The following is a 12,349-nucleotide window of genomic DNA, read 5'->3' as shown; positions in this document are numbered from 1 at the left end:
AAAGGGCTTCTTCATTGTTTATATATCCCTCTAATGTTTTTGACATGTTGTCATCAAGTATTCTAACATCGTTCTTATCAATAATGGTATCAATGTTTACATCTTGTAATTTATTATCATAACTAGAACAAAGATTTTTATAAAATTTCTCAATTTCTGCTAAAATATCTGTCTGTGAAGAAATAGTATTACCATTGCTGAGCATAAGTTTGTTTACAGTTTTATTTATATAATTTCTTTTTCTAGGCTGAGGAAATATTTCGTTGGTTTTTCTCCCTGCTCAATCCATTTAAGTTTTGTTCTGACAAAAAGGCCCTTAATATAGTCTTTTCTGAGTTCCTCTAAACTTTTTTGAGCAGCATTTAATTTTTGTACAATTTCTGTGGAGTCATCATTGTTCCTTAGTAATTCTAAATGCTTTATTTCTTCTTCAATTGAATGTATTTTTTCGTTTTTTAATTTCTTTTTTATGGAACAATAACGAATAGTAGCACCTCTTATGCTCAGCAAGAGTTGTTCAAAAAACAACTGATCATCTATGAGTAGTTGTAATTCATCGTTCTTGATCATATGTATGTAAGCAGGATTATATGGCAAGACGGCATATTGTTCTTTGACCTTATGTATAATACTTTTGATATTGTTTACATAGGTCTGATCCTTGAGTAGTGAACTATTAAACTTCCAGAAGCCTTTACCCTTTTCAAATTTAGTTAACTTAATTTCCATATGAACCATCGAATGGTCAGATTTATATCCTGGATTGATATCAATTTTGTCTAGCAAAGCCATTAATTCATTTGATACTAAGAAAAAATCAAGTCTAGCCTTTTTGATAGGATTAGTTTTAAACCATGTGTATCTTTTCCTTTGTTCATATTTCACTCTCCAAGGATCTTTCAAACAGTGTATATCCTTCATACTCAAAACTTTTTCTATTGCCTTTTTGTTATTAACATTATTGTAGTTAAAGTGATCTAAATTTACATCTTGAACAAGATTAAAGTCTCCGGCCATAATAATGAATTCACCTTGAAAGTTTGAGATGATGTCTGATATAGATTGAAAGAAATGTGGATCATCATTGTTTGGCCCATATACATTTACTAATGAGATATCATACTTTTTAAAAATGTTAATCTCTAAAACAAGTAAATTACCCTCTTTATCTTTATGTTGATTTAACACCATGTATTCAAAATTGTTATTGAACAAAATTGCAGTGCCTCTTGCATTTGATTGGCCGGGAGACATGTAAACATCATAGCCCCAAAAAGATCTCACTTGATTGTAGTCATCGAGAGTAAAATGAGTATCTTGTAAAAAATAAATTGAGAAATTCTTTTGTTTTAAGTAATAAAGTACGTCTCTTCTCTTTTCAATTCCACCAAGACCTCTACAATTATATGTCACAATATTGAAGCTCATTTGACGTCTTGCATGTACATAGTATATAAAAAGATATAAATATGAACCTTTTGCGTATTGTAAACATTGTGTCTACACAAGAAAGAATATTGTTGACCATACATGTAGTTTCCAGTAGTACAAGCACGCACACATCTTTCACACAAAGGCAAACACAAAAACACAAAAAACATAAATGTCATGTTAATTTCTGAATGGTTCCCAAGCTAGCCCTGGAAATTGAAATTGTTAATTAAGATTTGATGTCCAGTTGGTCATGATAACACACCATGCATTACACACAAGTCTGAAGTTTCTCGGAGTGCATCACAGTGCAATGCATTATTGAGCACTTATGATCATTTTTTTAAAAAAAATATTTTAATTATATCGATTAATTCCATTTGTGTCCCATATAAGGTACTCCCCCTGGATTTGGATAAAGGGACCGAACAAGTCAAGGACACAGGATGGCATCATTTCACGAAGTGTCCACACATCATGTTCATTGTGCCTTGATAAGGCATGGCGTTTACTTCGGATGTATATTGGATGCTGCCATATGTGCCTCTAGTGTCCAGTAGTTTCCAAACTTTTTTGTATTTCTCCTTTCTAATTAAATTATTTCCAGGTCTGGCATTCTGGCCATGTCCAAGCCAGGCCTGTCTGTTTTGTGTAATACATGGGCTACACAGACAAAATTTGCACTGTTCTTCTCTAAGTTCATGCTCACTATCTCCGTCTCCATCACCACCATCATTATGTCCATCTCCATCACCACCATCATTATGTCCATCTCCATCACCACCATCATTATGTCCATCACTACTGTCACTGTCCTCTTGTACCCCTGTCTGTCCGATACAGGTACCACAATCCATTCTGGAACTGCTTGTACTTGCTGTTTCAGACGTCCTCAATTTTGTGATAGGGACAGGATATTGTTTTTTTTTTTCAGAAACAACAATCAATTCCCAAGTATTAAAAGCAAACAGTGCTTCAATAGCTGACCGTTGCTCCTCAGTTAGCTCTAAAGTAACTTGATGTTTAATTTCTGCTGTCGCCATTTTCCCTCCCTTTTGAAGAATGCGGGGGAAAGTCCTGAAAAGTGTGACCTATCAATTTTATGTGGCGCTCAGACACTGTTGCTGACACAGCATTCCACAGTCCTGTTTCATTTCAATGTCCTAATTAAAATGTCAGCGATACTATTAATCAATCAGCACTTAGATAACTTGTAGAGGAAATGAGCCCAAATTTGCGTACCATTTTCATTGTTTTGCTAGTAACACATAAACCCACAAATACACATTACTTTAGTGAAAATCATGGAGAGAATAAGACAACCTATACAACCTCAGAGGAGAAAATGTCCATCTGACGATCTAGAAAAGCAGAGAGAAAGAAATCAAAAAAAGAAACAACGGACTGAACTCAAACGAAGGAGAATAGAATATTATTACAAAGATGAAGATGACAAAATATCCTTACAGAACAAAATGGACTCAATCAAATCATATATGGGGGAGGGAAATTATAACAAAGTGTCATTATTTGAATTACTTCACAGAGTCATGGATTATTTCATTTCATCATGTATGCCAGGTGAAAATAATGGAGATAAACAGAATGAAGGCAGACCTGAGCCATCTTCATATCAGTACATCAACCAAGACAGTGCACAACCAGAAAAATTGTGTGTATGTGCAGAATCTTCCATCCAAAACCTGATTGACTTAGTTCAATCTCATCATGACAAATGCAGAGAACCAATTACCTTTACATTTGGTAATATGTTGCAGCATGTTTGTCAAGGAACTTTGAAATGCGCATGTGAGAATATTCCACATGAATTAACGTGGGTGTCATCGCCACATCTCAACAATGGAAAATTTCTAGCAAATATTTGACTCAGTCATGGTTATTTTTCATGTGGAATACTTCCGAACCAGTACCAAAAGTTTTGTGATGCAGCTAATTTTGGTGAACTTGGGGGAAAATATCTTAAAACTCTCCAGGAGGAATACAGCAATATTGTAGATGCGGAAGCCAAAAAATCTATTGAGGAAGCACTTTTGGAAGAAATAGCAGCCACTGCAGCCACAGTAGAAACAGAGGAAGAAATACATGATGGCATTGGTATTGTGACTGATGCTAGGCACCGTTGGAGGAAAAATGCTCGTTTTTCTGACGTTGTATGCCTGGGAGACAGAACACATAAAGTACTAAGTATTCAAACTATTAGTAAAATGGATAACCCCTCATCACAGCGACATGAGCTAATCGGTGTTAAAAAGGTTTACGAGAACTTTGATGACCAAGACTGCCATATCAAATACCACGCATATGACAGGAATAATTCCGTATCAAAATTTGTTAATGAAGAACGGAAACCTACAGAAAATGCTTTGGATACATGGCATATGACAAAAAGTTTAGCAAAACAAGCCAAAACAAACTTGGCATCCAGAGCTGTCTGACAAAGCAGGGTCAATAAAAAGCCATGTTTTTTGGTGTATGAAGAATTGCCAAGGAAATACCACCAAACTAAGAAAAAGCATTTTGAATTTAGTCTACCACTCAGTAGTTTCTGTGGAAACCCCCTCGTTTCCACAGAAACTAACCACTCAGCTGCTCCATCTGTGAAGCCCTTAGAGGATATATTTAGAATTTAACAAACTTCTTTCTGATTGATTGATTGAATATTATTTAACGCCCCTCTCGAGAATATTTCACTGATATGGAGACGTCACCACTGCCGGTGAAGGGCTTCAAAATTTAGGCCTATGCTCGGCGCTTATGGTAATTGAGCAGGGAGGGATCTTTATCGTGCCACACCTGCTGTGACACGGGACCTCGGATTTTGCGGTCTCATCCGAAGGACCGCCCCATTTAGTCGCCTCGTACAAGCAAGGGGTAGTAAGGATATATTCTAACCCGGGTTTCTGTAAATCGTCTGTATATATGGAGCGCCAAATTAACATAAACTCAAATAATTTTTAGATATCTTCAATAGCCGTGTTTCGAGTTACTCCGGAACACAGTGTTTATTCTGTGTTTAGTCACGCCGCGTCAAAAATGTTCCACAGGATTACTTCCGGTTTATCGTTGTTTACCTACCAACAGTCGACACTTCGTGTATTAGGCCTAGGCTTAATTTTGTCGATCATCATGAAATTGAAATACACATTTAATAGTTTGGGGTGTATGCGGTACATATTTGTTTATGAGCGTTTGATAAGCTACTATTGATCTACGAAATACAACGAAAGACTTCGTCAAGAACAGAAGAAGACGATACATGTCGTGTAAGGCCCAGCTGTCTAGTAACCGGAGGGGTAAAGGAAAAGAACGTATTAGACTCACTGAAACCTGTCAAACAGGTAAAATGAAAATTATGACGACATTTTATATATATACAAAACACAATGTGCACTGCTTCATAAAGCAGGCATTAAGTCCAGTACAGTCTAGGGCCTATGTGAAATAGAATTTACGTTACCAAATTGGGGCCAAAATGGGCATAAACATGTAACATATATAACCAGGTCCATTCCAAAGACTATTTCTACCTACGTAGCTATTAATAGTTACCTAGGTATTTAAAGCTACTTAAAGTAGCTACTTTTACATGTTTTTAAAGATATAAATAAATAATAATTAAGGCACATCTTTTAAACAGGTCAGTCGTTTTATGTATCATGTTGTGCATGTGCATGACAAAATTCGGAGTGTAAATTTAAATACTTTACGAGGGTGGACAATGTAGAGGAAATTGCATGAAAAATCAACTCAAAAACTTTTAATGTAAGAGTGCATGAATGTTAACTTTAAAATTAATAAAGATTTGTAAAACATTCTAGACTTCTTATCATTTATCTTTGATCCTAAGTTCCTAGAGAATGGAAGTGGGTGCAGTTATTGATGCAAATTTGAAAGTAATCATTTTTTGTCCAATATTTTTGTGGTATTCATTGTCAGTATAAGTGAATCAAGAAATTTGGTACACACCATGTTGCGCCGTTCCTGCGTTTGGCCACGAAATGCAAGTAAAGGAAAACGTAGGTAAAAATAGCTACCTGGAGTAGGTTTAAATACCTAGGTAGCTATAAGTAGCTACTTAGGTCTTTGGACTGCACCTGATAATTATTGATATAAAATTTAGATAATGACAATACACAGTGAAAAGTAATAGATTAACTATAATATTATAGGTATTTGAAATGGCTTTATTATTTAAAGCTAGTTTAGATTGAATTAGACTGGGTTTCTAAGTGCAATGATATAGCCATATGTGGGTGAGGATAAAATTATCTACTTGGGTATAGTCAATATGATGTCTAATTTGAAAATAATTATTTATCAACTAATACTTGTGTTACAAATTAAGTCTTTGCAGTTCGACTTTTAATGATATACTCATGTAATTGGAAGAATTTTTAGCATGACTATTTATTGTTGTAGTCATTTTACTGACTTTTCACAATCCAGTAGGTATTTGTGATTACTGCTCATATTTATATCACTGAACAAAATATATATCTGATCATGATTAAGGTAATATTATTCCTTTCAGCAACATAATTTCAATTAGGTGCTCATAGACTGGTCCAGCACAATCTCTAGTATACTTAGCTATATAAATATGCTAATCAAGCTATATAGCTTTTTAAAGCTAATTGAAATTGCTTGATATAACTATTTCAAATCTTCTATCAAATATATTTTTAAAGCATAAAAATTGAATTTCTAAGTGAAAATATTTCATCCTTGTACTTGAAACAACACACTGTAAACAAAAAAAGCTTCTTAAACTATGTACCTTAGGAAGAATTTTGATTCAAAATTGTCAAATGTTTAGGATTATTAAGTTGTTACAGATTCCACATTGTAAAGTCATCATATACTTATCAAAGCTTCGACACACACAAGGTAGTGGACAGTTATCAATACAAAAGAAATTCTCTTTTCATGAAAATTCTTAAAATGACATATGATCTATACCTAGAATAGTGTTGTGGTTAGTTCAAAGTAAATGTATATTGTTATGTGTCATTGCACTTAAGAAATTTAATCGAAACTAGCTTAATGAAGCTGTTTGAAATAGCTTTATAAAACTATATAGCTAAATATAGAGATTGTGCTGGGCCTGATAGATATAGCAATGCAGAGGAAATCCATCATATGCATCAAAAGTTTGAAAAAGGTGAATTGACTTAAATATAAATAAAATCATGAAAACTCATACATTCACAGTTTTAATATGAATTACTTCATGTATTTCCAAATAAGTTAAAAAAAAAATACATGTATGTACAGTGAACAGTATTTTTAACAAATACATGAATTATAATTTCAGCATTATTATTTTTGTTTTTTTTTTACATCTTTGGTTCTCAAATTGACAAAAGTCTATTATCAATATTGTGGCATCCCTCCTCTTTTTCAGGTATATGGGAACAGGATCATTTTCCATGCCTTTCACCTGAGGTCTTCAGTTTCATCATTAATCATCTGAATGTCGGTATGCCAAACTCTCATGATGTCATGCCATTACTGGATATTCCTTAACACTGGTTTATTTAAGCCACACTACCTATAACATTACCAAAATATTAGACTGAAAATTTTCAAATACACAAGATTTGAAGCAGCAATAGAAAAGAATTACATATGTATAACACACAAAAAAGAAGAAATTAATTCTCACCTGGCTGATATGAACTTTTTACTCCTTTTTAGCTCCCTTTCACTGCATACCAGCCAATAACTAGCAGTCATTATATGCAGATCAGCCATTGTTATCAACCTGTGTATATATATGTTGAATGAAATATGAATGAAAATTGTTGTTCTTTGTTATTCTTTTTAAAATATATATATACTCAATAGTATATTTCCTTACACAGTACTGAATCAAAGGGGTAGGAGAGCAAATACATAATATATAACCTGGCTCATGTTCAGCTGGTTCCATTCTTGTATATAAGTGGTTTGAGTGGAAATGTACATATCTGATGTACATGTACATGCAAAGTACCTTGATTGCACAGGCAATATGCATCAATTGTGTTCGAATTTACTATTAAAGAGTACCCCAAGCGATGCATATTGCCTGTGCTTGATTTGTATTAAAAGTTGGAGAAAAGATCAATGTTCTTTGATATAATTCAAAATTTTGCAGTGAATGAACCATCGGTATGGAGCTTGAATAAATGATCATGCAAATTCTAGTATAGATCCGTAGGGATATATTATCTGGTGTTCTCATATTTTATTTAATTGTAATTGGCAGATATATATACCCCCCCCCCCCCCCCCCTCACTCCCTTGTGAAATTGCTTCGTAATTTTTATGAGCCTGAACCATAAGTTCATAATTGAAATTCTCTATTTAATGTCACATGAACACCGTTGGAAAATACATACACTGCTCAGATGTGGATGAGGGTACAAGTATACCTATTCTTAAGATTGACAAGATTTTGCACAGTCTATATTATATTTTTAAGAGTCAGCACAAACCTCTTGGTTTTCCTAAAAGTTAATATAAGGAAACTGGCTAGAACAATGATGTTTCTTTGTTGGTTCACCTTTCACGGAATGTAATAATCGCACTCAATTTCGGCTGGTCGTGGTTTTCTACACAAATGACGCCATCGTTTCCTCTGCGTGAACGCTTTTCCCGGGTGTGGGAAAAGGTAAACTTTGACATCTTCCCAAGTAAATATATATCCCTTGCTATCCTTTATCTGATTTGCGACAGTTTGTGCCGCAAAATCTATATATTGTCAAAAACAATTTTGTTACCAGTGTAAACAAAATTAACCGGAAGTACCCCTGTGGAACATTTTGCTCATATCACGTGACCGGCGTGGCTAAATACGAAAAATCCCGGGTGTTCCGGAGGAACTCGAAACACGGCTATTATTTGAAGATATCATCAATTCAATTATTGCTCTCTTTAATTGAATTAACGCGCGCATTAAATCATTATTGCTCTCATCAAATGAATTAATGCGCACTTCAATTCAATTATTGCTTTCGTCAATTGAATTAATGCGCGCATCAATTGAAATGAGAGCAATAATAGATTTGATGCACGCATTAGTTCAATTATTGCTCTCTTAACTTCAATTGATGAGAGCATAACTTTCGTAGAAATATTGCTCGCAATAATTAATTTAGAGCTCGGTATAAATAATTTGATGATCTCTTTAATTCAATTGAAGATATCTTTGATTATTTACAATGCTTTTGTATAAGGAATTAATGCGCGTATCAATTCTTTTAAAGAGAGCAACAATTCAATTAAAGAGATCATTAATTCAATTGTGGATATGTTGAATTGAAGATATCTTTAATCATATAGTTGCTCTCTCTAAAAGAATTATTGCTCTCTTCAAGTGAATTATTAAAGATATCATTAATTCAGTTGAAGAGAGCAATACTTGAATTAATGCGCGCATTAAATCAATTATTGCTCTCATCAATTGATTTAATGTGTGCATTATATCAATTATTGCTCTCTTCAATTGAATTGTAGCGCGCATCAATTCAATTGTTGATAGCATTAATGTATTTGAAGACATCATTAATTCAATTAAAGCGTGCATCAAATCAGCTGAAGAATTAATGCTATCATCAATTCAATTAATGCGCGCAATAATTCAAAATTGAAGATATAATCATTAATTATTTGAAGAGATCTTGAAATAAATTGTTGCGTGCATCAAATGAATTTATGATATCTTCAAATAATTGAAGATATCTTCATTTATTTGAGTCTATGTTAATTTGGCGCTCGATATGTATAACACATACCGACATCGTAACTCGAGTGCCTGTGCCTAGGAACTACGAAATGAAGTCATCATTGTTTATCAATTTCTTATAGCCTAAAACATGTATAGCTTTTAGATAATATGCGCAAATATCGATACATATGAAATTTAAAGGCCTTCGGGGGGGGGGGGGGGGGGAGCATGTACAGTTTAACTAGTAATTGATTGTAACAATATAAATAAATAACAATCAGATTACTGTCAGAGTTCACATTTCTGCACTGCTTTAAAGGTTGGAATAATTATATAAATGAAAATAATTGTACGATATGAGTATATATAAAAAAGTTAAAAGAAAGCATGATTTGTTGACTTGATTACAGGGAGCACCAAGGGACATTGTCAGTTAACAGTCTGCACCAGACTATTGGTCTTGTACTCCCAGTAACCAATGTCAATACGTTTTGTCACAGACATAAAAACATGACCGTTTTGACGTAACGATGAACATGTGCTTGTAATTACATCTCAATACCCGTATATCAAAAGAAATATCGGTTTTATAACCACACAATGCAGCATTGTTGCGATAGAGTTAATACAATTATACAACAAAATGATATTTAACATTGAATTTAAAAATATATTTGTATTTAGATAAATTCAAAAAGTTTTTTATGCATTGGTTATGTATACAAGCACATTTTCGTGTTACATTTTCATATTACAAGAGACACAATCACATGCACATTGACAGCTTCTGATCGGATACGATTGAGGAAAGAGTGAAGAATAAATAAGGGAGGGGGGGGGGGGAGAATGCAACAAACAAAATAATGAAGAATTTAAGCAAAGAGAAAACCATTAAAACACACACACACAAAACTCCGCAAATGACAGTGGATCCAAACACCATTGCCCAATTCCAGGTACAATTTAAGTGCTCAACAACAAATGTAATTTTTTGTCTTAGAAGGGGACTTCAAATAAAATTATACATACATGTAACTTTGACACATTCTAGCAATACCATTGACATGTAAGAAAATAAAAGAGGACCTAATACAGATATCCTTTGAGGAATTATAACAATCATGTAAATTTGAATTAAACATGTGTTTCTATGCAATATACCATTTCATTTCTGTTTAGATAACTTTAGAACAGTTTTAGCAATTTATCACGAACTCTAAATTTGTATCTAAATAAGAAGTCCCTTATGCCATGCATGATTAAATGCCTTTGGCAAATTACCATAAACCATGTACATGTAGCAATGTTTCCTTTTAGCTTTCGAATTTAAATAAACGGTTACTTTTATTTATACAGTCATCTAATTTACTTTTTAGATATTTTAATTGTATATCTTTTAGTCGACTTTTTACGAAAATCCCTAATGATATTGACCATCGCTAAAGTCTTTTGGGAAGCATATTGTATTTACTATACGCAATTCAAAGTTTTCGGGTAAACCCAACTTCAACATCTCAAAAAATTCCTTTATTTTATGAATATCATAATATTAAAGAACGCATATATATCTATTTCATTAAACTATAACAATATAACAGCACAAATTTGTTTCTTTTCTTTTTTTACTTTTTTTTTTTTTGATAACATGTACCTCTTTATAGCAATAATAACAAATTTCATTGATTATTATCTTCAGTTGCATGTGTTTGCTTCATTCTATATTTATTCAAAAGCTTCTGCATGAGAAGAAAAAGATTCCAATCGATGAAATCCGGAAACAGGAGGGAGGAAATTCTATATCATGACGGTTTTTCTGCCATGGGGGAAATTCTATACTGACTTTGTACATAGGGGAAAATTATATGCTGGGGCGCTTTTTCACTCTATGGGGGAAGATCTATCCCGGGGCCGTTTTTCCGGGAGGGGGTCTATGCTACAACACCGGCACGTAGCATCGTTTTTCAAAGGGGAGGGGGGGGGGGGCAGCCGAAGAAGATTCGTATAAAGTTCTTTAAATGCAAACCAAAAATATGGGGGGGGGGGGGTTGTTAGGTCTTCATGTTAGGTTGTTAGGGTCCTCATAAGCTAAAACTGCCTCATATTTCCCCAGGCTTTAATTAAGTGAGGGTGGGGATTTATCCTTCACTACATGTCTTCACATCATAGCCTACATTCTTCTCATTCACTATACTACAGTGACATATAGTGGGAAGGGAGGGGGATTTGAATATAGAAATAACAGATATTGATCATTTTTTTCTACGTGCCTGCATTGCCAAACAATCCTTTAGAATCCAAGGTTAACCAGAAAAATATTTGTAATTGTGTCTGTTTTATCAATGTTATAGATGTATTCTAAAAACGAAATGCAGAACGAAATTGTGATTTTGGTGGATGTACAGGTATGCATGTATTCATCTCACAATTTTACAGTGTAAGCGTTTGTGTTCACTTCAGTGATGTGTTGTTTACACATATATACATGTACAAACCCATCATGTATAGTAATAGGGGCAAGCACTGAATTATGGATAGTAAATTTCACTTAGTCCGCATGCATGCATATAAGAATTAATTCTTACCCAAATCCTTGTAGCATGCTTATGTTCAATATTTTATTTTTCTAAATTAACAGAAATTGTATATAGAAATAATATCTCAGTGTAATGGCGGTTGACGTGCTAGTTAATCGCGCATACATATGTACCAAATTACATAATTCTAACTATTCCTTTTTATTGTAATCATTTCAGATTAATTTACAATTATTGCATGACAAATTACTGAAAATCAAAAGATGAATGAAAACATTTTGAAGAGTTCATTGTGGACTTCTCTTTTAAAATATTATGATAATATATTCTTGTTGGTTTAAAACAGAAAAGTTATGAAGATAACGGAGGAAATATAGACTAATCCTGATTAAGTCGCAAGTTTAGTTTAGCCATTTTAATTTACCTAAGTATAACGTCTCAGGAAAAATATCTAATTCGTTTTATGCTGCGTTCGCTTCAACTGTCATACCCCTGTTATATCAATTTTATATATATATATATATTTTTCATCAAAACTTCTTATAACGTAAATTAGATTATATCAATGTTATGACGCTGCGTTTTAACGTCATTTTGACGTTACCAAAATTGACACCAATAGCGTGCTCGACGTCTTTGAATTTTGCAACTC

The 12,349-nt window shown here is 33.5% G+C and overlaps 2 long non-coding RNA genes across 2 annotated transcripts; one reads left to right on the top strand and one right to left on the bottom strand.

Annotated features, from left to right (window-relative positions):
* The first annotated feature begins 4,506 nt into the window (after nt 1-4,506).
* On the top strand, nt 4,507-7,253 carry LOC130052523 (uncharacterized). Its single transcript, XR_008800871.1, has 2 exons — nt 4,507-4,790; nt 6,857-7,253. It is a non-coding gene; the product is annotated as an uncharacterized LOC130052523 (long non-coding RNA).
* On the bottom strand, nt 6,214-7,466 carry LOC130052522 (uncharacterized). Its single transcript, XR_008800870.1, has 2 exons — nt 7,118-7,466; nt 6,214-7,003 (listed from the first exon to the last, which is right to left on the bottom strand). It is a non-coding gene; the product is annotated as an uncharacterized LOC130052522 (long non-coding RNA).
* Nucleotides 7,467-12,349: the final 4,883 nt, after the last annotated feature.

Source organism: Ostrea edulis, chromosome 3 (assembly GCF_947568905.1).
Source record: "Ostrea edulis chromosome 3, xbOstEdul1.1, whole genome shotgun sequence".
Lineage (NCBI taxonomy): Eukaryota > Metazoa > Mollusca > Bivalvia > Ostreida > Ostreidae > Ostrea > Ostrea edulis.
The sequence above is the reverse complement of the archived record's forward strand: the minus strand, read 5'-3'. Positions and strand labels throughout refer to the sequence as shown.